At 46.8% G+C, this 25139-nt stretch overlaps 1 protein-coding gene across 15 annotated transcripts in view; it reads left to right on the top strand.

Moving 5' to 3' along the window:
* SLC7A1 (solute carrier family 7 member 1) overlaps positions 1 to 25139 on the top strand; it is a 79143-nt gene that overhangs the window by 8989 nt on the left and 45015 nt on the right. For 5 of the 15 annotated variants that reach the window (XM_023621462.2, XM_023621466.2, XM_023621463.2 and 2 more), the window contains exon 2: positions 5117 to 5260. The exons of 2 other annotated variants lie outside the window; for them this stretch is intronic. The gene's annotated coding sequence lies outside the window, so the exon portion shown is untranslated. Of the gene's footprint in view, positions 1 to 3976; positions 4331 to 5116; positions 5286 to 25139 lie in introns of those variants that run through there. 8 more of the 15 variants (XM_023621464.2, XM_070240216.1, XM_070240214.1 and 5 more) reach the window with 4 other exon arrangements.

The following is a 25139-nucleotide window of genomic DNA, read 5'->3' as shown; positions in this document are numbered from 1 at the left end:
AGTAAAACAACAGGATGTTTTAAAGGAGGAATATCTATGAGCAAAATAGAACATTTTGGCAGGGGGGAATAAAACTAAATTATTTTAAATTTCTTTTGTAATTCTGTCCTGGCATCTTGATTTGGGGTTTATTTTGCTTTTTGGTACAAATATGTATCACGTTTTGTACTTTGGTACTAATCATGCTGTGACCGAGTGCCTTTGACATTTGTATTTTTGGAATAATCTGGTCCTGTTGAAATTAGAGTATTGGTATGTCAAGTTTTCCCTGGGTTGGTTATTAGGCCCTTTCACAAAAGGGGTAAAATTATAACTTCTTCTCACATACTCTGTAGCTAATGTACCACTGTGCCAGCTTGTCTTGTTCTGTTGTTGAGAGTTTTTGCCTGGATTGCCCAGGATTTCATCTTTGAGCATCAGGACTACCAGCATATGCCTCATCCTGATTTCTAATTTATAAACCTCTTTAAACATGCGGCATCTCGTTCTCCCCTGCCACGTAGCTTAGCTTTGAGAAGGGCCCTGGTCTCGGTGACTTCCTGCAGGGAGGATGACTGGTACAGCTGCCCGTCTGCTCCCCGGTGAGCCCGTCTCGTGCCTCCTTCAGAAGGACACAGGCACTTTGGTTTCAGAGCCCAGCTGGCAGCCTCTCTACCATGCCCTCAGCACAGGGTTCTGGAAGCCCAGGCTTCGGGAAGCCCTTCTTCAGGCTGCGCTCGGGACAGGGGTACAGGTGCCCACACAGCGCTTCTCCCGGCGGTGGCGCCTTTCACACTGCTCTGGCTGTAGTGTACAAGCAGAAGTAAATTTATGCTGTGATCAAGTACACACACAGGGACATACATATTTATATGGAGATTAAAATGAAGATTATCATGAAACACTGCTCGTTCATAGTACCTGCAGTGCACTCTGATAATTTTTATGCTCGGCTGTTGTCTTACAAAAAATCCTGGTGGCGACTTGCAGTTTGCAAACACTGCTGGTTTGGGTGCGCTGGCCTGCGTGCCCACCTGCCCCCGACTTTGTGTCCTGAATTTCAGGTTCGCTGGACGAGGGGATGAGGATGATCCTCTGTCCAGACCGGTTTGGACAAAGGTAGGAGGGGGTGGGGGTAGAGGTTTCTTTTTGCCGTGATTTTGAGGGTTTCTGACTGAAGCGGGCAGTATTCTTTGTCATGATTCCCGAGAAGGCGAATGGGGCAAGACCTGTGGGAGTTCCCCGTGTGGTTTGCTGCCCTGCAAACCAGGGTAGCTCTGTCCTTAGCTGACCTCACGTGCTGCTCAGGCTGTGTGCGATTTTTCAGAGATGGGCCAAACACTTGTTAATTTTAGCATTTTGACTTTTTTTGAGTTTTATTTTATTCCGTATGATTTGAGGAAGAATCCATCTGAAAGGTGAGCCTTCTCTTTCAGAGTTAAGGGTTTGTGGGAGGAAGAGAGAGAAACAGTTCTGTCATAGAAATATTAATTTTTGGACTCTCAGGTCTAATGGATTAAAATTGAACAGAGTATTGAAAATATAAGATTAGCAATAGCGATGATACCACTGAGTGGTCCTCCTTGAAAAGGTTGAATGGATTTTACATAAATTTAAACCTTGCTTGAATAGTGTTATGAATGTATTCTTTTCTGCTTAGGAAATAAATCTTCTTTAAGAAGTCTGTGTATATTATTCTTAAAACAATTGTAAATTAAGGAAATTGATTCTACAGAACAAGAGCATAGAACAGAACTAGAACGAGACAAATTGCCTGGTTTATTGAAACAATGCACAGATTATCTGCCCTTGTTTCTTGTCAACTTTTATTTACTACATTTCTCAGTAAAAATAAATTTATCGTAAGAACTCAGAGTACTTAATTTAGAATCTTTTAAAAATTCTTCTGTAAGTTACAGATATTACCACTAATGTTAGTATTTGAGAAGAATTCTCATGAACTTGATTTTATGTTTTTATGTATTTTACTATGTGAAGTAGGGGCTAATCTGTAATTGTAATTGTATAACGCATCCCTCATAAATGTATAACCTCAAATTTTTAGCAGCCAGTTTGCTTATTTAAAAAAAACTTTTGTTGGAAGACATTTCTTTCTCCCAGAGGGCAGTTTTGGAAGACACTAGGCAAGAACACTCATTAATTCTTTGAGTGGTCTGTATTGAACTGGGAAGAATGTCTTGCTAGTCCCAGAGTTTGATGGAACCAGAATTTTGGGAGATTATCAGATGTAATTGGCGCCAGGATTCAGGCCTGGTTACTGAAGGACTGTCTCAGGAGTGTGGTCTGGTGATGAAGGCCAGGCCATCGCCACCTTCGCTGTCTCAGGTGACTGAGCGGGGCGGTCAGTGGCTGGGAGGACACACTCTGCACAGACTCATCGCACTTCTTGCAGCAGCTGCCTGTTACCTGTTCTGCCTCGAGGATCTGCGAGGGAGTTCCTGCGTTTGAGTTGGTGGGGTTTGGAGCTGAGAGGCTCCGCTCCCCCCACCGCACCCGCACGCCCCTGCAGAGGTCTCTTTCCAGCTGAGGCCGTGCCCATGTGGGAAGGAAATACCGTTTTGTCCTGGAGAGGCATTGGGAGCAAGAGGGAGAGGAACGTTCTCTCCACACTGATGCTTTGTGGGAGCAGCAGCACAGCCCCAAATTCAACTGAGTGATGACTCAGGAGCGGTGGTTCTCCTCCCTGCCCCTGGAATTGCCCTGAGCTAACAGAACTGCACGGCCCACTCTGTTACGCGTGTGGGCATGGGCAGAGGCTCCTCGAAAGTTCTGCGGCCTGAGAGCTGTAACCCTGCTGGGTCTAGACCTCACCAGGGGCCCGCACCCACAGATGCACACTGCACACTACCAGATATAAAGCTAAACCGAGGGACAAGACTAGCCATGTAGTATTTTGTTTCTGGAAACGTAGCACACAAAACAGGAGACAATTCCATTGTACGGTGCGTATCGGGTGAATTTGGCCGTATTCCTCTTCGTTATTAGTATTACTCCTTCATCACTATCTAAAAAGCATAGAGGTAGGTATGGTTGGACAGATGTGGCAATGGGGCAGGCAGTAACGATAGAGGAAAGATTTTCATTTCAGTAAGTGTGTAAGTTAAATAATTTGCATGATGTAATAGTACCTTTCATGTCCGAAAGTCAAACTTCAGGTGTCTTTAAACTGTCTAGATCAGTGTCTACATACAAATCCTCCCCTGGGGGTCTCCCTGAAAGGCAGATCTGATTCACTAGGTCTGGGTGGGACTTCCCCAGCCTGCTCCCAGGATCTCTTGGAATAGTGGGCGTCTGTAAAACTGCTGAAACCTGGAACAGGCCAAGGGAGCCCCGAGCCGCCCATTGGACTGCGTGTTCCCTGAGGACAGGCCTGGGACACGTTCGTCCTTCTGGCTCCTGTACCTGGGGCAGTGCCTGGTTTTGAGTAGATGCTCAAAAGATATCTTTTCAGTGGAACTGAAGCAATTGCTGTCCCGGAGCCCGTTTACTTGTTGGGATGGGAAAGGGTGGGGGCCTCTGGCCTATCATTTTGGGCCCGCTTGGTTATCTCTGCAGCTGGCTGCAGATGGAGAGTGGCAAGTTAGACTGCAGCGGTGGGGCTCCCACCAATGGGGAGAAGTGATAGCTGAGGCTCTGGCAGCAAGGAAGGGGACAGAAGCACCTAAAGAGAGATGCAAGAACTAAGTAAACCTCTGTAGAGGATACATTTCAGGACGTCTGTGTGCATGACCATCTGCAGCCCCGTGCCTCAGTTTCCCCATTTAAAAAGTGGGGAAACTAACAGTGCCCACTTTGTAGGCTGTGTTGAGGATTAAATATATGAAATACGTTTAGAACATTGCCTGGCATTCGATAAATGTGAACTGTGATTAGGACCAGAGAATAAGCAGTTAAGCTTCAGCCTTCAGGAAGGTTTCTGCCAAGTGAAAAATCCGATTCCCGAGGTTGCATATATCTGTGTTGTTATTTTGCTGGCAAAGGAGTAGGTGTAAATTAACAGGCAAAGTGATTCTTCCAGAAGGCTGAGGAGTGGTGAAATGGTCTGAGGAGAGGTTGCTACTTGTTCTCTCTTAGTCAGGAAATTCTTAATGGACGAGGCGGATGCCAGGAGCTTTCTAATTAAGGAGGGGGTGGCATGCCAGGGAGGGGGCATGGCGGTGCCAGAGCTGGGGCAGGAGGGGAAGTTCCAGGGTCCCCTGCTCGCAAGACCTTAAACCAGGATGCCACTTAGCAAGGGAGCGCACGTCTGGGTGGATGCTGGGGTGTTTGAGCCCCCTCGCGCCTTACTTCTGTTTGGTTCTGAAGAAGTTTTCAGGATGGATGACTAAAGGTAAAAGGGATGCTCAGGCCTAGGTCCCATCCACCTCCTGCACCCCAGAGGCGCTGGACTCGGGTGAGGGGAGAGACTTGTGTTTGAAAAGTTAGGGGAAAACTTAGCTGCATTTGACCGTCATGCAATAAAAAGCTTTCTGCCTAGTGTGAGTATTTGCATTGGGAAATTTAAAGTAAAAAAGAATGCAAACCAGATCACTTTCTCAAAAAGCGGTACTGTTTCCCCAAGCGTTCCACTGCAAATGCTGTGGAAATGTCGGAAGTCCCCCAGAGTTCCTTGATCTAAATGGTATTCTTCTCACCGGGAGAAAATTGGGGGAGAAGCAATGGGAATGGAGTGTTATCACTTTCACTTGTATGGGATTTTTATTTTTGCTGTGTTGTCTGGTTCATTAATTCAGATACTCATTAGAAGGCTTTCTATTAAATAGTATATAGAAACATCATTTATGCTTTTCTTCAAAATTTGGGACTTGTGATCACTTCTGTAAAAAATTGCGAGCCAAGACGGGACATTCCAGGGAGGGCTGTGGGTCGCGGCGGGGAGGAGGCGGTCAGGGTGTGCAGGGACTGACCCCTGCCCTTTACTCTGTGCCCTTCGGTAGCCCTGCGTTCTGCATTCTGCACGTATTGCCTTTATGAAGTCCCAGCATGGCATCGTTTCTTTGGGAAAATGAGATTTAATTTATGGCACCTTGTGCAGGAATGTAGAGGGTAGTGTATAATCACCGTTTTTACACTTTTCAGTCTCTAAAACTTGCACATTATTTATTTGTCTCACCAGGCGTTAAGAGGAGCATCGCACGGGTGGAACTCTGCGTTCAGGCCTGTGCATAATCGCGCTGCTTTATAGCGCCCATCGCCTTGGCAGAGAGGGAAGATCCATCAGCTCAGGGGACGTGTCTTGATAGTTCAGCAAAGCAGCCAGGTGAGGAAATAAGACGCATTTTAAGGTATGAAAAATGCCTGTAAAAGAGGAGGTTGTGCCATCAGCGCAAGAGTCATGCTCCACGCGTGTTTGTGGATCATCTGAGCATGAGGACGGGTGACTTGTAGAACAGGGGTGTTTTTGTGAATGTGCTAAGTCAGATATGGGGTCATGGAGGGAAGCATGGGCTCTTTATGTGGGCTGGTGAAAGGTGCTTAGAGCCTGAGGTCCTTTGACCCCGGCTGCCCAGCCACTGAGATCCTCTGGGGACCCATCACATCCTCCTCTCTAAGCCTCTGCCCCAGGCTTGCCTCCTCCTCAACTAGACCTGGCTCGGCAGTCCAGAGGCCTCCATGTCACCAGCCTGGCTGCGGACTGATGTGACTCTGGGCAAGACTGGATACTCAGCGCCGCGTTTTCTGCTTTGGGCTTGGAAGAGAGTGGATTAGGATACTCTTTTTGGGATTTCTAGCCTTAAGCAGGAAATTGGTGGCATTCCATGATTATGTATCCACTAAAGAGCTCTGTGTAGTTTGGTGTCTATGCTATAGAAGTGGATGTTGAGTGAGAACGGTGGTAACCTGATGCAGGAGAAACAGAAGGTCTGGTGTTGGACGATGACAGATTTTGATGGAGAAGTGTCGGTTTGCCTGCATTAGCCCAGAACTCTTGAGCGGGGCGACTTGTGCAACTGGAAGGAGGAGAATGGCTTTTGTAAATTGAAAAAAAGGCACCCGGTACCAGCATCCATATGGTCTGCCAGATTCACGCCCCCTCCCAGGAATACTCCAGAAGAGTCTGTCTTGGTCGGAATAGTGTATTTCCTCAATGCTTCTGTGGAAAGCGTGAGCAGTCTTGGACCAAATGTTTCACTGTCTGATGCAACACTTGTGGCTGCTTACCCATAGACGGGGCCAGAACTTCCTAGCGGGGCAGTGGTTGCTGGTGTCAGGCCCTCGGCAGCAGTGTCCTGCTGGGTGAGGCGTCTCCTGCGGAGGTTTTGGAATGTCGGGATGGACCCTGAGAAGTCTCAGTCCCAAACTGTCTCGCCAGGGAGGAAGCTTGAGAGAGGTTATTTTTCAAAAGGAATAGCCAGCCATCCACATCAAAATGTATACAGTCCCCATCAAAGGAAAAAGAAAGCAGGCTTGCCTGCGCTGACGCCCCCAGCGCCTCTGCCGCAGCCGCAGAGCCCCGCGGAAGCTCTGTGCTGTGGTTTCCAGAAGGAGCTGTCTTCGGCCAGAAACGCTTCTTTTGGAAAATCCTTCACGGTGTTCTTGCTTCTGCTTCTCTTCTGTGCCTCCCCTGAGACATACTTCGCAGTGGAATAAAGAAAAAGGTGGTATCAGAGATGCGAGAGAAGGGGAAGGTCCTTGCTTGCCACCGGGTACTGCATGCAGAGGGTGAACACGACTCTTCCTACAGTTCTCTGCTCCTGACGGGCTGTGACGGGGACCCAGTCCCAGGGTGTTGCGGGATCACCGCTTTTCTGCTTTGGACGCTCAGGTGCACAGAGCACCTCCCTTCTAGGAGGAAACAGCGGTTCAGAGCAGGTTGTCCCAGACTCGTGTTTCTCTCCACACCCGAGCAGGCTTCCCCCGCAGAGGCTCCTCAGCCTTCGCTGTGTTCTGGGGTAGGCGAGCCTGGAAACAGGCAGAGGGACACGCGGCACCTTTCATGGGCCTCCGCTTCAAGGGGCCCCAAAAGGGCGTTCTGCCCAAGGTCCTTTTGGTTTGCCTTAGCGGACTTGATCCAGCCGATGACAGGGCTTTCTTACTCAGATATGCAGATGTGTGTGTATAAAAATAACATGCCCTTGTATTGAGCAGTGCACACTCAGCTGTGCCACCGAGTTCATGGGAGGTTCAGAGGAGGACAAAGGATGGCAGATGGTCAGATTTGCAAAAAAGACTTCAATTGTACAGCTGAAGTTCAGATGTCTTAAATAGCTGCTCTCTGGACAGAAATCTGATGAGAGTTGTATTACAGAACAGGGGATATTTCTAGTCTGCAAGTCCCAAAGAAGACTTCGTTTTCATTTGGGAACGGAGGAGAGTTCATAGGAGGGTTAACTGGAAGATTTGGGACTGCCCGGTCTGGCAGTACCAACAGAAAGAAACGTGATCAGAGTTTAAAATTCCTGCAGGCCATGGCGAGGTGAGCCACAGATTATCAACCAGCTCTGGAAGTCAGAGCTTGTCCTCTGTTAGGACTTTTGAATGTCTTAGAATACATAAAAATCAAATAATGCTTTCCGCAGCTGGTGACAAGGCAGCTGCAAAGGGAAGTGGGCTCAAGACGAACGTCATTGTCAATAGTCGCATGGCACATGGGAGCCAGGGGTGTTTGGGGTTTATCATGAATCTTTTGAAAATGCTGTCATGGGACATGCCTGCTCTCAAAGCTGCTTCTCCAAAGACAGGTCTCTGGGCCAGAGTGGACCAAGCTTGACCGAGAAATTATGTCTCATGTCCTTGGCTCTCCAGACCTGGACTGCATGGCATTTCAGAGAGGAGCAGAACAAGCTCACTGCCTAAGATGCCCACCCGAGTTGTCATGTTTACATTCTGTTGTCCTCATCAAGTGTGTTGCAGCCTCAGGATGGACACAGCCTGAATTAGGAGCCCTTTCTTGGAGCTAAATTCCAGGAGGTTCCCCCTGCCCTCTCCAGGGTGTTCTCTTCCACTCCGTCTCCCCTTCCTTGGGACTTCAGAGAGCCACTACCTGCTGCCCTGCAGTTCGTGTCCCTGGCCTCACTTCTCCGGCTGCTCCATGTCCTCCACACCCCCCGAGGGTGAGGTATTTGCAGCCGGCTCATGCATTGCCCTCCAACCCTGTGAGCCTGTTGAATGAGGCACCCTGCTCCGCCTCACCCTGACCTACTTGGGTGGGAGTACGGAGTCAGAGCTGGAGTTCAGCCAGGTCACTGGCTGAAGCTGTGGAGAAAACCTGGGACACCGTCAGGAGCAAGGTGAGCCCCGGAGGGAGGGTGTCTGCAGAGAAGAGGCACACGGAAGGGGAGCCTTCACCTCATCTGACTGTCAAGGTCACTGTACCTTTAGCAATAGCAGGCTCCAGTAAAAAAAGACTACATTCTGTACGGAATTTTATTTGAATACTAGAATTGCCCTTGTGTTTCACTGTTCTGACCTAGAGCTACCTGGATGGGAAGTGGGAGGAGCATGGTTTTTGGTGGCAGACAGACCCGAGTTCTAGCTTTGGCTCCAGTGCTGAGTGGGCATAGAGACCTGCTCCAAGGCTTGCCCTGCTCATCCTTCAGAATGACACCCCCTGCCGGGTGTCTGAGAACTGAAGGGGTGGCTGACCAGTGCTCCCAGCACAGGGCTGCATGCCTAGCAGTTGGGCAATAGGTTTAGTTCCCGTAGTGTGTCCTTCCTCATTTTTCTGTCTGCTTTTTAATGGTGAGAAACATGGTGCATTTGCTGTTCAGAAAGACCACAATGCACTCATCTAACAAGGTTCCTCAGCAAATGAACAGGTAAGGCGGACCATCAGCACAGGTGCAACAGAATGTCTGGGACACCCCAGCTCCCTTCCATCTCTGATATTCTGCAGTTCCACAAAGTATAGGTTTGCTTTGAAAGTGGTGGTGTTGGTGTCAGCCTTTAGAAAGTAGGGAGAATTTGGAACGCCAAGAAACAATGATATAATGCAAATGACTGGCCCCAATGTTAAGACGATGTCAATTGCATTAACCAATTCCCCACTGTTAGAAAATTGGTAAGTATTATCTGAGACAGTTGTGTGGATTTTTCTACCTGCAGGAAGCATTATATTTCTTGACTCTGCCATTCCCTTGAGTTTATGCTCTTATTCACTAGACAACATTAAACATTAATGATGTTTGGTGAAAATTAATAATAAAAAGTGTATCTTCAGCTCTGAATGGGGACCTATGGGCTGATAGGTCCTTCCTAGGAAGTTACAAGGCAGTGGCAGATGATCAGAGCTTGCCCCAGTGTCCCCCATGTGAGGACACAGAGATATTCCTTTGGGCCAAGTTTGAAAAAATTAGTGCTAACAACATAGACTCCATTTGGAATTTAAACTTTTCAGGATTGGTATGAAAAACCTTCGGTTTGGGGCCGGCCCGGTGGTATAGTGGTTAAGCTTGTGTGCTCTGCTTCGGTGGACCAGGGCTTGCAGGTTCAGATCCTGGGTGCGGGCCTAGCACTGCTCATCAAGCCACGCTGTAGCAGCATCCCACATAAAGTAGAGGAAGATTGGCACAGATGTTAGCTCAGTGGCAATCTTCATCAGGCGAAAAGAGGAAGATTGGCAACAAAGGTTAGCTCAGGATCAGTCTTCCTCACACACACACCCCTTTGGTTTAATTTGTACATAAACTCACCTTTAGCTTAATTCTTTTAACTCCATCAAAAAATACTTAGAAGTTTAGTGGCAGAGGCCTAGCATGTTTGTTTTATGCCAGATAACAGCGTGTCCAAAAGCTGAATGCAGCTTTTAGTTTTCCAGGCTTGATTTGTTTGTAAATTCTAAATCTGAGGGCTTTTAGCAGAATGGAAACTTCACAGTAGCAAAGCAAATAAAGGTTTCTTTTTAAAAATTCAAAATACGCTGGGTATCTTTCCTAAGTTAGAAGCAGCCGACTCCCTTTAAAAATGTGTCTTCTTCTTTTTCTGCAGTTTCTTGTTTTGATAACGCATCCCTGGGAGTTTTTCCAGCACAGATCAAGGGAAATTGGTGCAGGGTTGAATAATACTTTTGTGGATAAATAAGAAAATCATGGTGTTCTTCGATGTTTGTTTGATCAAGTGCTCCTGTAACTACAGGACATCACGACAGTTTCACAAAGCGGCGGAGAGGAGAACACACTGGGAGTGTGACTCGCTCCGCTTTGCAAAGTGGTAGCCTTTCTTCTCCGCTGTATTATGTGAATCTTAACGTGGGCTTCATCAGGTGGGCCAGCAGGGGTTTTTGTTCATTTGTTTGGTTCCGGCCCAGTACAGATACTTAGCGTTTACGCTATAGATAATCCTCAGCCGACAAACTGGTTAAAGAGCAAAGAATATTAGCTCCTGTGGTGAGTGCCACAAAATGTTAAGATTTACCCTGGACTTTCATTTTCAATAGTTATATGATTTCAGATTTCAAAACAAAACTCTATGAGAAGTGTAGCATTCGTTCATTCATTCGACACACGTTGGCTGAGCGCCTGCAGGTGTTAGCCAGTTACCTTAGGGGCGTAGTTCTGTGCGGTTCTCTGCAGATACTGTGAAGGTGCAAGCAGTTGGCCAAGAACCTCATTTCTTTATGATTAAGCTAACCAGAGAGAATGCCAAACTCTCACCACCTGTTTTCATCTGAAAACTAAACTCCTACTAGTGTACTAAAACCATTCACTATTGCCTCTCTTTGTACTTAGCCTGGTGACCCGTTGTCGGCCCTCACCCCCTGCCGTCTCTCTCAAGCATTTGGTATGGTTGGCCCTTGCCTTTTCCTGCCGACTGTCCTTTTCTGGTGTGTTGTGGGAGGCTTCCTCCACACGCAGTGTGTGAGGGGGCTTGTCAAATAAGGGGGTCGTTACTCGCCACTCGGTCTGCAGAAACACTTTTGCCAAGAGGCGATCTGTGGAAGTCAGGGCGGATGGTCACAGGCAAGGAGGGTGTGGGGTGGGGGTGAGGCGTTCAGGCCTGATCTGTGGACAGCAAGCTAGGGTTAGAGATTTAGCAAATAAACATAGTAGATGCCCCATTAAATTTGCATTGTAGGTGCGCAGCAGATACTTTTTTAGTATAACTTTTTTATACTAAAAAAATTATTTGTTGGCTATATTTGGGACATAATTATGATTTGTTTGGGACATACTTATACTAAACCATTATTCATTGTTCACTTGAAATTCTGATATGCCCGGGCATCCTGTATTTGATCTAGCAACTTCATGCCAAGCTACTGTCCAGACCCTCCATGTGTGGCCGCAGCACGCTCTGAAAGGTGAGGGTGTGGCCTTAAAGGAGACACGTAGAGTTACACTCTGTCTTTGCCTCGGAGAAGTCCATCTGCTCTTGGGCTCTGTTTAACATTGCTCTTTTCTGAAACTTCACTAGTGTGATGGTTGCTCCTGTGGCGCCCAGAACGTGGTTGTTGCCCACGGTTCTCCTCACAGCCTTCTTTCCTCCCAGGGAGCTCTCCCTGTCAACACTTACCTGTGGAGAAGCCCCATCTAGAGTCTTCCTGTCAGATTCTCACATACTCCTCTGTTTGCCAGGCATTCCCATCTGTTCTGCTGGACACAGGACATTTTGACACACTATTTTGATCTGGGGATGTTTTGACTCTGTTTGTGAATATGAATATTTTATCAGAATTATCCCAGAGGAAGTTTTTTTTTTCTTTTTTTGAGGAAGATTAGCCTTGAGCTAACTACTGCCAATCCTCTTTTTGCTGAGGAAGACTGGCCCTGAGCTAACATCCATGCCCATCTTCCTCTACTTTATACGTGGGACGCCTACCACAGCATGGCTTTTTGCCAAGTGGTGCCATGTCTGCACCCGGGATCCAAACTGGCGAGCTCTGGGCTGCCGAGAAGTGGAACGTGCAAACTTAACTGCTGTGCCACTGGGCTGGCCCCGGAATTTTTTTTTAATTTTATTTTTCTAGCTTTTTATTGAGATTATGATAGTTTACAGCCTTGTGAAATTTCAGTTGTACATTATTGTTTGTCAGTCGTGTTGTAGGTGCACCACTTCACCCTTTGTGACCACCCCCCCTTTCCTCTGGTAACCACTAATCTGTTCTGTTTGTCTACATGTTTAACTTCCACATATGAATGGAGTCATACAGAGATTGTCTTTCTCTATCTGGCTTATTTCACTTAACATAATACCCTCAAGGTCCATCCATGTTGTTGTGAATGGGACGGTTTTATCCTTTTTTATGGCTGAGTAGTATTCCATTGTGTGTGTCTGTGTGTGTGTGTGTTTGTGTGTGTGTGTATACTCATAGCATATCTTCTTTATCCAATCATCAGTTGATGGGCACGTAGGTTGCTTCCACGTCCTGGCTATTGTGAATAATGCTGCAATGAACATAGGGGTGCATGGGACTTTTGGAATTGCTAATTTCAAGTTCTTTGGATAAATACCCAGTAGTGGGATGTCTGGGTCATACGGTATTTCTATTTTTAATTTTTTGAGAAATCTCCATACTGTTTTCCATAGTGGCCGCACCAGTTTGCATTCCCACCAGCAGTGTATGAGGGTTCCTTTTTCTCCACAACCTCTCCAACATTTGTTACTTTTTGTTTAGCCCGGAGGAATTTTTGATGACAATATTCTTCTGAGTGAACTTCAGTTTAAGTCATTGATTAAGGTTTTAGAGTATAGATAAGCCATTTAAAAATTTTGCATTTTTCTGAAATTAGTAAATTATTTTCCACTTAAATTTTCAAGAAAGGTTTTCTGCATTTATCAGCCATTTATCTGTAGCAGATTTTACTGAATTTAGCTTTTGCCACTGCTTCTTTTGTGCCTCATATTCTTTCCAAGTCCAATTTTGCTGGAGCAAATTTTGCAGATTTAAACTTTTAATACGTTCAGTGGCCTTTGTCAGTTGTGTGTGTGTGTGGACTGTTTCTTATTGGCGTGGTTGGTTAGCTATTTCCTGGGAGTGAACCAGCACTGGTCTACTGTATTGCTAATTCACTTCTTTTGTGTGCTCCTTATCACTTAGTATATTATAAACCACAGCAGAGAACGAATGGTGGAGTCAAAATGGCAGGGCCACCATGTCTTACTTAGGCCTCACCCTCACCTCAAACTGTACTTCTAAACCTGAACTGAGGATTTCTCTGCCCAGATTTATTTTTCTTGACGTCCAGCCTGGAGATTTTAAGAGTTTTCTTGATTCATTCCCGTCTCTTGTCTCTAATATTCAGTAATTACTGCATCCCGTCAATCCTCCCTTCCCCATCAGTCACGTCTTCCTCCTTCTTTCCTTTCTAGTCCCACTGTGTCTTTCAGCTTCCCAACCTTCATCTTCCTGAAATCCTCTATGGCCTCCATGCATGTTTTTGTATGTGTCCTTTCTCCCCTGTTAAACTGCAGGCCCCTCTGGGGCAGGGACCATTTATCTTTTTGTCACCTGCAGTTCCTAACAAGAGTGTGCCCGCAGTGGAACACTCGGTAAGTGACTCTAGGATGCAGGCTCTCAGCTCCGCCCCTCATGGCCTGGGGGTCCGCGCTGGTAGATGGGCTTCTCTGGGCGGGGGTGTGACCTGGCCTTAGAGCAGGTGGTCCAGCTGTGTCGCCCTCCCCACCTGCCTTTGGTGCCTGTGTCCCACACCCCACAGGTAGCCTCAGCTCTGGGAGCGGCCCCCTTGGCTGTTGGCCATCTGGCGTCTTTCCCGGTGACATTTCACTTTGCCCTTTCCTTTGAAGAAGGGTTTTGAAGCAACATTGTACACGTAAAGGTCAACAAAGAAGAGTGGATGATACGCCGACAGAAATGTAAGTTAAAAGGCAGGAAGTGAGGCTGCTTAATATAACCAGGTTTGAGGGGATGAGCGAAAAAAATGCCCTTGAAATTCTTCTTTAATCATTTGTCTTTAGACTTGTAAAGTGGGACATGGAAAACAAACATTTCCATTCAATGTATACACAGTTTGGCAAAACAAATAACTGGGCTTTGTGAGCGTCCAGACCTCCTGGAAGGAGGAAAGCGGCCTCTTGACTGGGCGTTCTTTCTCTGCCTGAGCTCAGAGTGGGAGAAGGGGGCGCAGTCGCCCCTGTGGTGGCACAGGTGAAGCAGAGCATCTTATTTGCTGAAAGAAAGGTACAACTTTCACATTTGGACCAAGAGCCAAACATGAAAAGGCCTCTGGATGGGTGGGGTCGTCCAGGGGAGTGGCCCACAGCCCGCAGGGTATGACCTGCTCCTTTTTAAAGGAGGCACTTTACTGAGCACGTCCCAGCACTTAAGTGACATGCTGAGATCCAGGATGGCTGTGGTCCCTGCCTGCCCCTGACACACGCACTGCAGAGGACGTCTGTCGTTAGCTCTATAGAAACCCGGGTGTTTAAATATTTAAAAGTAAAAATCAGTGGTTAAAACTCAGTCATTGTTGGTTATATTATTTATATTTATATTTTTTTCATATTTTTATATATTTTAGTTATATTTTTAGTAGTGTCAAGTCAATTCAAATATTTCTAGGCAACCCCTCCAATCTTCCACTATCTGAATTGGCACAGATAGAAATAAATCAAACAGTAAATTATTTTTATTTTTTAGTCTGTATATTTGTGTAGTGCTCTGTCAATTACAGAATAGCCATCATTTTGAGTACCCACTTAATCTTCACAGCACTTTACGTGTTGGTTAATAAGATCTCATAGATTAAGAAAATAATGATAATAATAATAGCAAACATATATCACTTACCGTGTGCCAGGTGCTCGTCATTGCATTGCATCATTAATTCATTGGAACCTCCCCCAAGCCATGAAGTAGCTCTTATTCCCTATTATGCTCATCTTGCAGAGGGAAGAAAGCTAGCTCAGAGAAGGTAAGTCACTGGCCCACCGTGTTTTGAATGCAGCTTTGGCTGAGATATTGGCCTCCATCTTGCCTCCTCATTGCTTGATCTGCGCAGGGGAACAGGCAGGGACGGGGCAGGGAGGTGTAGGTGGGGTAAACATCATTATGCCGCTTTCCAGATGGTAAGACTGAGACAGAGAAGTCGAGTGACTTGCCCAAGATCACACTGCCTGGGGCAGGCAGATCCTCTGATTCCTCCTCAGATCAGGGAGCAGATATAAAATGGGACGTAGGAAAAAATTTTTCCATTCAATGTGTACTTAGTTCAACAAAATCAATAACGTAGCCTGATACAAGTTGCCGGGCCCTCCCACCCAGGTGCACGGAGCCCTGGCCTTCTCGTGCATGCGAGTTCAGGGCAGAGAAGGCCAGAAGAGGGACTGCTCTGCACAGCAGCCATTTCACTTTATGCCGTAAAAACGTCGTGAAGACACCCGCCCAGACGTTCACACTCAGGTGGGAGCTGCTAGATGTTTTCAGTGTTGGCCAATCCAGGTAACTCGATCGTGTGAATGAGGCTGTGAGGAAGCCCCCATGTTCTCTCAGGAAACTTTCTGCCCCCCGTCATCACCTTTTTTATCTTTTTACTTGATTTGTGGAACGTGACTGGATGTCTGTGGACAGACCAGGCGGCGGCCTTGCTGTGCGCCCTGGTTGGGCTTGGTCAGCCACGGAGGTGGGTCCTGGGGGCAGCCGGCCGAGTGAAAGGGGTCTGGGACGACCCCACTTCAGCCGCTTACAGCTCTGGTAAGCACCATTGCTGTTCTCTGAGGCTCAGCTTTCTCATTTGTAGAGTGAGGATTGGTGGTTGATTTTCTGTGCATGTGAAACACCAGCACAGTCTCTGCCACATGCCAGCTGCTCAGGTTGTAATAAATTAAACCGAAGCCTTAAAAATATGTGTTTTTATAATGCAGTAGGTGGCTATAACTAATCACTCGACTCTCTCTGGGCACTTCTGATACTTGGGTAGGTCGGGTGTAGCTCCCTGGAGAGGAGGAGGGCGGACCACGAGGTGGTTCAGGCCCCGTCAGCTGTGCGGTGGTGTAATAGGGGCATTGTACTTCGAGTGGGCCTGGACTCCCCATCACCACCTGCAGACACAGGGCTCCCTGCCCCCAAGTCTGTAGCCATCAGGGCTGCTGCAGGGCACAGATCGCACTCCCAACTTAGGTCACCTGAGGTCAGTGTAATAAAGCGACTGTTTCCAGAGGCGGGGTGGTCCGATTGTGGTAGGAGCCTGGGGGAGTGCAGGGGACCCTGAGTAGCCCTAGCACCCTAGGCCTGGAGGGCGCAGAGTAGGGTTGGGTGACCACAGCTGGCCGTGTCGAGGGGGCTCTTTTATCAGGGAGGCCTCCCTCCTCTCCTGCCGGTGCCCAGAGAGCTTGGGATGTGCACAGGTGAGCCCCAGCGCGTAGTGGAGGAGGCCGGAGAGTGGCTCTGGGGGCAAGCAGTGTGATTTCGGGCATCAGAGGACAAGGACAAGTTAGGTGAGTTGTGCACCCCCACGCTGTGACAAGACACTTCTCAAAACATCGTGAAAGTGGTTGGACAGAGGCCCACTTTGAAAGTGTTTAAGCTGATGGCTGCCTTCAGTTCCATGAAGCCTGAAGACGCATGCGAGTGCCTCCAGGTCATTCTGTGCGTTTGGACTTCGGTCCCTCGCTGGCAAAGTGAAGGCGTGGATGAGATCAGGGCCCAGCAGACTGGTCTGAGAAGGGCCAGATAGCAAACCTTTTAGCTTTTTAGGCCACATGTAGTCTCTGTTGAAGAATAATCTTCCTCTTCCTCCTCCTCCTCCTTTTTTTTTCCTAAACAAACTTAATAAAAATCATCCTTAACTTGTGGTCAATTAAAAAATGGGCCAAGTGCCAGAGTTTGCAGCCTCGTGAACTCGGTCTTTGTTTCCCTAATGCACTGCGTGCGCTTGGTGATTTTAGGGAGTGCACAAACAAGCATTTATTTAGTAGTATGTTGCATTCAAATGCTAACCATCAGGTGCCCTGCAGGACTCAGATGGCACTCTCCCTGGGTGATGGAGCTGAGTTTAGTATCTCATTGCAGATCGTTTTGGTGGTGCTCCCTTGATGAGAGGCATACAAAGTTTTAAAAAATGTATTTAAGTTATGAAAAGGTGGATTCCTTTAAGGAACAACATTACAAATAACAGTGTGCATGCCATGCAAATACGGCAACAACTCCTGAAGGTGGTGTGCGAATAGACTCGGTCGGAATGTATCAGATCGTCTCGTGAGTCCTTCCTAGCACCGGCATGCCTTGGTTATTTCATATATCATATATAGCCAGTTGGAACCATTTCACACAGAGGAGGATGCTCTCCAGAAGTGAAGAGGACAGAGTCATGTTTAAACAGAGTCCCAACTCATAAAAGGCGGGTGTGTGCGGTGCCTGCCACCTTGCGCCCCCGCTCCCGGGGTGGGGAGGAGAATGGTCCCCTGGGTGGGAGTGCTTTGGAGTCGTAAAATGGTCCCTACGTATTACATCCCTAACCATGTTCATGTGTAGGACCGCAGTAACACAGCCAGCAATTTAGCCCCACAGGAGCAAATTAAGCCTGTTAAAGTACAGCAATTCAGAGGCCAAGGCTTGCAGGTGCCTGCTTCATTCCCTTTGGCAATGGCTGAGCTGGCACAGGCAGGCTCCTCTCTCCTGAACCTGGCTGCTCTCCTGGCCACGGCCAAGGCTCATCTGTCTTCATAGGCTTCCTCAGAGCTGCTGCACTGTCGGGGACGTGTCTGGGGGGATGGGGGCTGGCTGACACCGCCTGCAGGGAGCTGTACCCAGAGCTTGTAAATGCCCAGGAGAGAAGCATGACCTCACCTGTCAGGTGCGCCCTGGCAGACAAAAGGTTACGACCAAGCCTCCTGAGCATTCTGAACATTCCGAGCGGGAAGTATCCCAAAATTTGCATTCTGTACATTTTTCCTTCCAACTCCCCCAGTTGAGCATATCTTTTCCCTGCCTCTCTGGTGGCTTATTTGCCCTCGTAGTGCCCATTGACGGTCTTAGAAAACTCTGTGGTAGTGCTAACAGACTTTGGTAAGTTTCTTACGGCCTGATCCTTTACTTCCTTCTGACTACCTATTAAAGCCATCCCATTTTCTCTGAGATCCTGGACCATATGCACACACCGAGTGAGAGGAGCTCCCTGTGTGAGCTAAAGGCTTAAACTCAGCATGTTGTTGTTATTTTTTTTTGAGGAAGATTAGCCCTGAGGTAACATCTCCTGCCAATCCTCCTCTTTTTGCTGAGGAAGACTGGCCCTGAGCTGACATCCATGCCCTTCTTCTTCTACTTTGTATGTGGAATGCCTGCCGCAGCATGGCTCGACAAGCAGTGCGTAGGTCCACACCTGGGATCCGAACCAGCGAACTCCAGGCCACTGAAGCAGAACGTGTGAACTTAACCGCTGTGCCACCGAGCTGACCCCAAACTCAGCATATTATTTAAACCAACAAATGTTGCAGTCTTCCTCAATTTTATTGTTCTCTGCCCTGTCACCATGAAATATTTAAGCCGTGTATTAAAACCCGAGCTTATGTTCACAGTGTAACAGAACTACAAAAGATGAGGCAGTGCTTGTAGGGAGGGTTTTATTAAACAGCTAATTTCACATTCGTGAAACTCTCAAAGCAAAATGACTGTTGCATATAATAAGTGGCTTGTGCAGATAGAGTGGAGATCCTCTTACCACCTGCACCCAGAGCTGTAATTACTGATTTGGGGAGGAGGTGGTAGAGTTGTGACTTGAAGCAGGATGAAAGTATGTGGGAGAGTGCTGCTTTAGCAACCGAACTTGTGTAGCAGTCGCTGGGTCTGCCCCGGCCTGGCAGGTTACTAGAAAAACCATGCTGTGGTTCCTTGTGGACTGGGCGCCTCTTAGCTTTTTTTAAAAAATTGTTTTTTTGAATACAATTTACATACCATAAAGTTCATCCATTTAAAGTATAAATTCAGTGATTTTTATTATATCCACAGAGTTATGCAACCATTACCACAATTTTAGGACATTTTCCTCAACCCTAAAAGGAAACCCATCTGCATTAACAGCCCTCCTCATCCTCTCCTCTCCATCCCTACCCCGGGCCTAGGCAACCACCAGTCTACTTTTCGGTCTCTACTGAAGACGTTTCTTATAAATGAAATAACACAATATATGGCCTTTTGTGTCTGGCCTCTCTCACTTAGCTAATATTTTCAAGGTTCATCCATGTTGTAGCGTGTGTCAGTACTTCACTCCTTTTTGTGGGTGAATAATATCCCACTGTATGGATAGCCCACATTGATTTATCCCTTCATCGGTTGATGGGCATTTGGGTTGTTTAACCACTTTCTGGCACTTAGGAGTCATGCTGCTTTGAACATCGGTGTGCAAGTTTTTCTGTGGACACATGCTTTCATTTATCTAGGTTATGTATCTAGGAGTGGAATTGCTGGGTCATGTGGTAACTTTGTGTTTAATTTTTTGAGGAATCTTCTTAGTTGTTTTTTGAATTATAAGTATTTTTTATTGTATTTCTAAAATGTACGTTTCAGTGGCATTAGGTACTTTCACATTGTTGCGTAATCATCACCACATTGCTCCTCGTAGGTTTTGATGACACAATCAACACCATCTCTTGGGCACCAGAAAGGGGAAGTCACTTTGACTTTGACTTGGCAAAGGGGTGGATTAACAATAAGCCAACTCACTACCTTTTGAGAGCTAGATTGTGTGAAGGATCCTTGGCCCAAAACTGTAGGGTCTGTCTCAGCATAGATGCTACTGCTTTAAAAAATGTTGGTTCAGAGGGGTGGGGTGGGGGGTAACTTGAAGAGGCTGCCCAAGAACTGGGAGTAGGGGAAATAGTCAGGTGGGCTGCTGCCTGCATTCTGGGGAGAGCCCGCTGGGCGCGTTGGAGAGACCCCATCCACTCGAGGGCACACTGCATGAGCACCAAGAGCCTTATTTTCCTGGTGGGTCGACAGATCTAACTGGGCCCTGGCAGGTGGCATAGGGGAATCTTGAGTATAAAAGACTGTGGGTTATATTTACAGAGTCTAGGAAGAGTATACAAGTGTGGGGCCAAATGTATGTGTATTTTTAGGGGAAACCACCTTAGAGCTGGACGAGGTCTTGAAGAAGGTTGGCCTAGACCACGGACAGCAGAGCCGACTTCAGCTCCCTCCGCCCATCTCGTGGCAGCCTGGTCCCCTCGCTCTCCTCTCCGGGACCCGTCTGCACTCTCCTGTGCCTCCCGCTTCCGTGTTACTCAGCCCTGTCTGCAGAGTGCTGGCCTTCCTCCCTCAGCCTCACCAAGCCTTCACCTTGGCTGCCTTCTCCCTGGACCACTCCTGGGTCGTTTGGTTCTGCCCTGAAATTCCCCCAAGCCTCCTTTCTGTTGCTCATTTTGCAGAAAACCCTGCAGTTTTTGTGTTGTATTCATGTGTTTCTGAGTAGCTCTCTCACCTTCTCAACAATGCATCACCTCCTCACTGACAAAGACTGTGTTCTGTTAAACTCTCGGGGTTAAGTCACCGGCAGACAGAAACGTCCAATGTCCAGATTCAGGGTGGGCGTCACAGTCTATCCCAGCAGCTCATTAAGGAGATCGTTCTTAAAATATTGATAAACCAGGTAATTAAGAGCTGATTTTTCACACGTCAAATAATTCTTCACTAAACCGGAGGATTTCTTTAAATAGCAGCTCCCCCTGGCTGCTTTTATCTATTTGTGTAGCTCATTAGCTATTTGGCAGCAAAATTTCAAAATGCCAGCCAGGAGCCAGTGCAGTTGAAGAGCAATTTATGAAATGAAGAGAAAGTATTTCTGAAATTGTCATTTATTCAGAGAAACTCTGCAAGAGTGTATTTATTTTTAAAAGTGCTTAATATATTTATATGCGTAATCTCAATTTATTTTTTTAAAGCAATTCTGTGAGCTCAACAGCATTTCCTCATTGGAGAAGTGAGGAAGTAGAGATTCAGAATAATTTGCCCAGGCTCATTCAGCTAGTCAGTGGTTGAGCAAGGAGTGAAACCAAAGTCGTCTTCAGAACCTCTGCCTCTTCATCCTGTTGCGTCTTACTGTGTTTGCTAAGTGGGAGGATTGTCCTCGTATCTAATTAAAGTGTTACTGTCATTATGCTGTGGCCCCATTGCCCTAGGAGACCTGTTATACATCTTATGTAGAGTTTCAGTAGTATTACAAATAATGGAGCATCAGAATGGATTTAGGGTTAGACGTGCTGAGGTTTGAGCCAAGACTCTGCTTTATGCCTACTTTAACAGCTGCTTTTCCAAATGTGAAGTGGGTGTGATAGCTGTGTAAACTTCAAAGGCTTGGTTTTGAGTATTAAATGATATTACACACATTCATGCTTTATGAGAGGTCACTGGTACATAGTAGGTACTTAAATGTAAATGTTAGCCATTATTATTATTATCAGTCAGCCCTGGTGGTCTAGTGGTTAAGATCTGGTGCTCTCACCACCGAGGCTCAGGTTCATTTCTGGGTCAGGGTACCACGCCACAGTGTACTGATTGTCACACTGTGGTGACTGCGTGTTGCTGTGATGGGGAAAGCTATGCCGAATACCAGCTGGGTCACCCATGGGGGACAGGTTTCAGCAGAGCTTCCAGACTAAGACAGACTAGGAAGAAGGACAAGGGCACCCACTTCCGAAAAATTGGCCATGAAAACCCTGAGAATAGCAGCAGAGTGTTGTCTGATGCAATGCTGTAGAGGATGGCGCAGACAGACCCGGCAGGTTCCGCTCTGCAGTACACAGGGTCGCTAGGATTTGGAGTCAACTCTACAGCACTAACAACAACAAAAATTACTATTATTGTCATTGGAGATATATCTGAGTTCAGATGTGTATTTATTGTTGCCAGACCAGAAGTGGGATTCTGAGGATAGCTGGTGAGAGCATTTAAATTGTAGGGAGGGACGTGACGGAATGGAAAATCAATCTATTCTTCCATCTCTCCCCTTTCCTCCAGCACTGGTCCTCCCTTCCTCTTTCTCCCCACTATTTTCCTGCACGAATTATTTTTTCCTTTTACAATCGGAGAAGATTTCTGCGTTAGCTGGTTAGAGGATCTCTGTTAGCTGCATTAGTCCCTTTCAACTCTTAGAACTGACGATTCTGTTTTTCAAATTGTCAGGTGTTAAAAAATAAAGGCAGGCAGAGCGTTTCTGGGAAAGAAGCTGCCATCCTCACACGCTGACCACTGCCTCGCCTTTGTGCTCCTTCAGAACCACGCGGTCGAGGTGCCCTTCCCACTTAAACACTGAAACAGTGCATTTTTCATAACAAGAGGACTTTTCTCTAATGTGGCGATGGAGCCTTAACATCAGTCTAATTAGTTACCTTCTCTGAGCTTCTGGCCGTCATCTGTGAGGTGGGTCTGGGCGTCCTCCCTGGCGGCATCATGCGCAGTCACCGGGGGACACACGGTGCGTGCCCAGCACGGTTAGCTCCTTCCCTCTCAGGAAGCCCCATCCGCAGGCACGTCTCTCACGCTTGTGATCTCTGCAAGGTACACACCGAGCGAATGGGTCTCCAGCTTCTGCGGGTATCGATTCACACTTAGAAATGAGAGCCTGGATTCAGAAGTGAAGCATGTCTTAGTCCACATACTGTTTTTTAGTCTTTTACTTTTTTCTTTCATCTGCTTGTCTCTTAGTTATTCTCAGTCCTGGTTTGGGGACATTGGGGTTCTCCAGGGATGTGGCAAGGTTTTGCTTTCTTGTGAATATGTGCTCATTTGCAGACACTATATGTAGATTTTTTTTTTGCAAAATAGTAATATATTATTTAAGAATAATTTTAAACCAGTTCACCAGTTCACTTAAAAAAAATCTGTAGAACACTTTGCGGCCCACAGTCCCACACAGGAAGGCGGATTTTCTCCCCCTCGGTGCTGTCAGTAATTCTCTGCTGTGGGGGCCTGTTCTCTGGTGCGATGGTCAGCAGCGTCACCAGCCTCTACCCGCCAGGTGCCAACACCACCATTGCTCAACTGTGACATCTAAAAATGTCTCCAGACTTTGCCGAATGTCTCTTGGGGGAAAAATCACCCCTAGTTGAGAACCACTGCCCTTTGCCCTCTGACTCAGTACCTCCGGCCTCTCTTGCTGCCTCTCCTCTTGGAGCCATCGCCAGGAGGTTGAGGCCGGTGGGAGGATGGCCTTCGCTGGGCTGTTGCAGTGCACAGCAAAGGAGGAGTTCGTAGCCTTTTCCTGGAATATTCTGCATCTCGGAGGAAGGCTGAATCATCAAATTATGAGCCCAGTGGTCATTTCCTTGGTACAGAATGAGCTGGAATAATGTTAATTATTGAAGGGATGGGGGTAGGATAAATATATCTTGCTGTTATTTCCCTGACCGCGTTTCCTTTAGAGTTTGTAATTTTTTCGCCCTAATAAATATTGTGGAACCAGAAATGTCTCTACAGATTGTGTGGTCCTTCAGACAGCTTTTATGTTTAAATGCTATTGCTGCCTCAGGGAGTGGACAGAAACTGGTGTGGGTCCCCAGTGAAGGTAGAATCAGGGTGGACATTAGAAATTGGAAGAAGAGGTGACATATTCACATTCTCAAATGGACACTCAAATCCATTCCTTGAGTTTGCCTGGGGAACCATTGAGTAACAGCTGAAAAACCCACTGTTGTCAGGTAAAAGGCAATCCATTATCATTGAGAAACTGGTAGCGAGACTGTTGTGCTGTCATAGAGCTGTGGAAGTCAGGACGTGTGGTGAGATGGAAGTGTCGGGGAACGTGATAGATAAAAGTATTTTAGTGTCTGGTACCATCCAAGTTGGCTGCTTGCCGAGTATATTATTTCAGTTAACTCGAGTCTGGTCATTTCTAGATAAATCCAAAATATGGAGTTTCAGGACTGGAAGGCTACAGGACAGACGGGATCCCTCTCAAGTTCTCGTGGTCCAGAAGACCATTCGGAATGGCCAACTCTTAGTGTGTTGCAGGTGCAGCTGCTGTGCTGGTCATTCTTGCTGCAGCCCCTACTGCGTCCATTCTGCAGGCTCATAACGGATAGAGGGCCAGAAACTGAGAGTCTCTGAGGACGGTTTTGGATCCTTCGGTGGTGCCTGCAGGCCTGCCCCTGTGGTCCTGGGGCTCTTTCTGCATTTCGGGTTTTGATTCCATCATCCATCTCTTTCCTTGAACAGGGAGGCCATCCCAGTTAACTCCTTTGAGGAGCTGTGTAGCCTCTTGGCCCATGCTCCCTTTTAACAAACAAGTCTCGTGCTGAAATTTCAAAACTATTCATGCCAAAGAAAAGAATTTAATTATGATTTGCTCTTTTAAACCACAAATGCCCTCTTTCCAGGGTTCTGACACCCTGACTTATCCCCTTGGGAGCTGCTTTGGCTCTTCCATAGGAACTTGGTCATCCCGCAGGAGCTCTGTTGGGGTTCTTGGCGGAGTCAGTAGACCTAACAGAAATCCCCTGACTGCTTTGCACTGTGCTCCCCGTCTCTTCATTCCTCACAGTGCCCACAATCGCCGACCTTCTTGTGGGATGGAGCCCTGCTTGTGTAGTTGGGGCTCATCCTATTTCTAATTATTTCATGGAGTCGCTGTAGGAGATGAGAAGTACGCTACTTCCAGTTAATATTTCATCCATTCTTATTTTTCAAACTTGTTCCCAAAGGTCTAGTTAGTTCGCTGCTGCATCCCTGGTTTCTAGAACTGTGTCTGCCACTCAAGACATTTGTGGAAGTAAGAACAGTGTAAAAACGCATTCACAGGCAAAGTAGCTATTTAAGTTGCCAAAAAAATTGGACATTATGTTTAACAAAATAAATTGAAAAACATTTTTCGTGGTTCCTATCAGTGTGTTTAATGGAAAGATCTAATTCCTTTTGATTTATAAATTGTTCAGTGGAAATATGGAAGCTGATGTTTTCAGGTTGTTTTATGTACATATTTCCATCAGTGCACCGGGTGTCCCTTATGATACAGAGCCACATGGGGTCAGAGTCACACCTGCAGAGTTCCTGTGTGCTCCTGGAAGCCTGTCAAGGGTGGTGCTGGAATGCTGCTGGCTGTATGTATGAAATAAATGAAATTGGATTCTTTAGGTATGAGGTGTATGTAGCATTCTCATTACTCTGTTTTTAAGAAGTGAATTTTCAAATCTGAAAAAACAGAATAAATCACTTGGAACATTCTTGGATTACTAATGAATTTATTTGCTATGTATTCCAAGCCTAGTAATCCTGATGAGTTCAGCCTGGATTAAGGTATGGCCTGCCTTTCTTT

This window comes from Equus caballus, chromosome 17 (assembly GCF_041296265.1).
Source record: "Equus caballus isolate H_3958 breed thoroughbred chromosome 17, TB-T2T, whole genome shotgun sequence".
Taxonomy (NCBI): Eukaryota; Metazoa; Chordata; class Mammalia; order Perissodactyla; family Equidae; genus Equus; species Equus caballus.
Note: the sequence above shows the minus strand (reverse complement) of the source record. Positions and strands in the feature narration are given on the sequence as shown.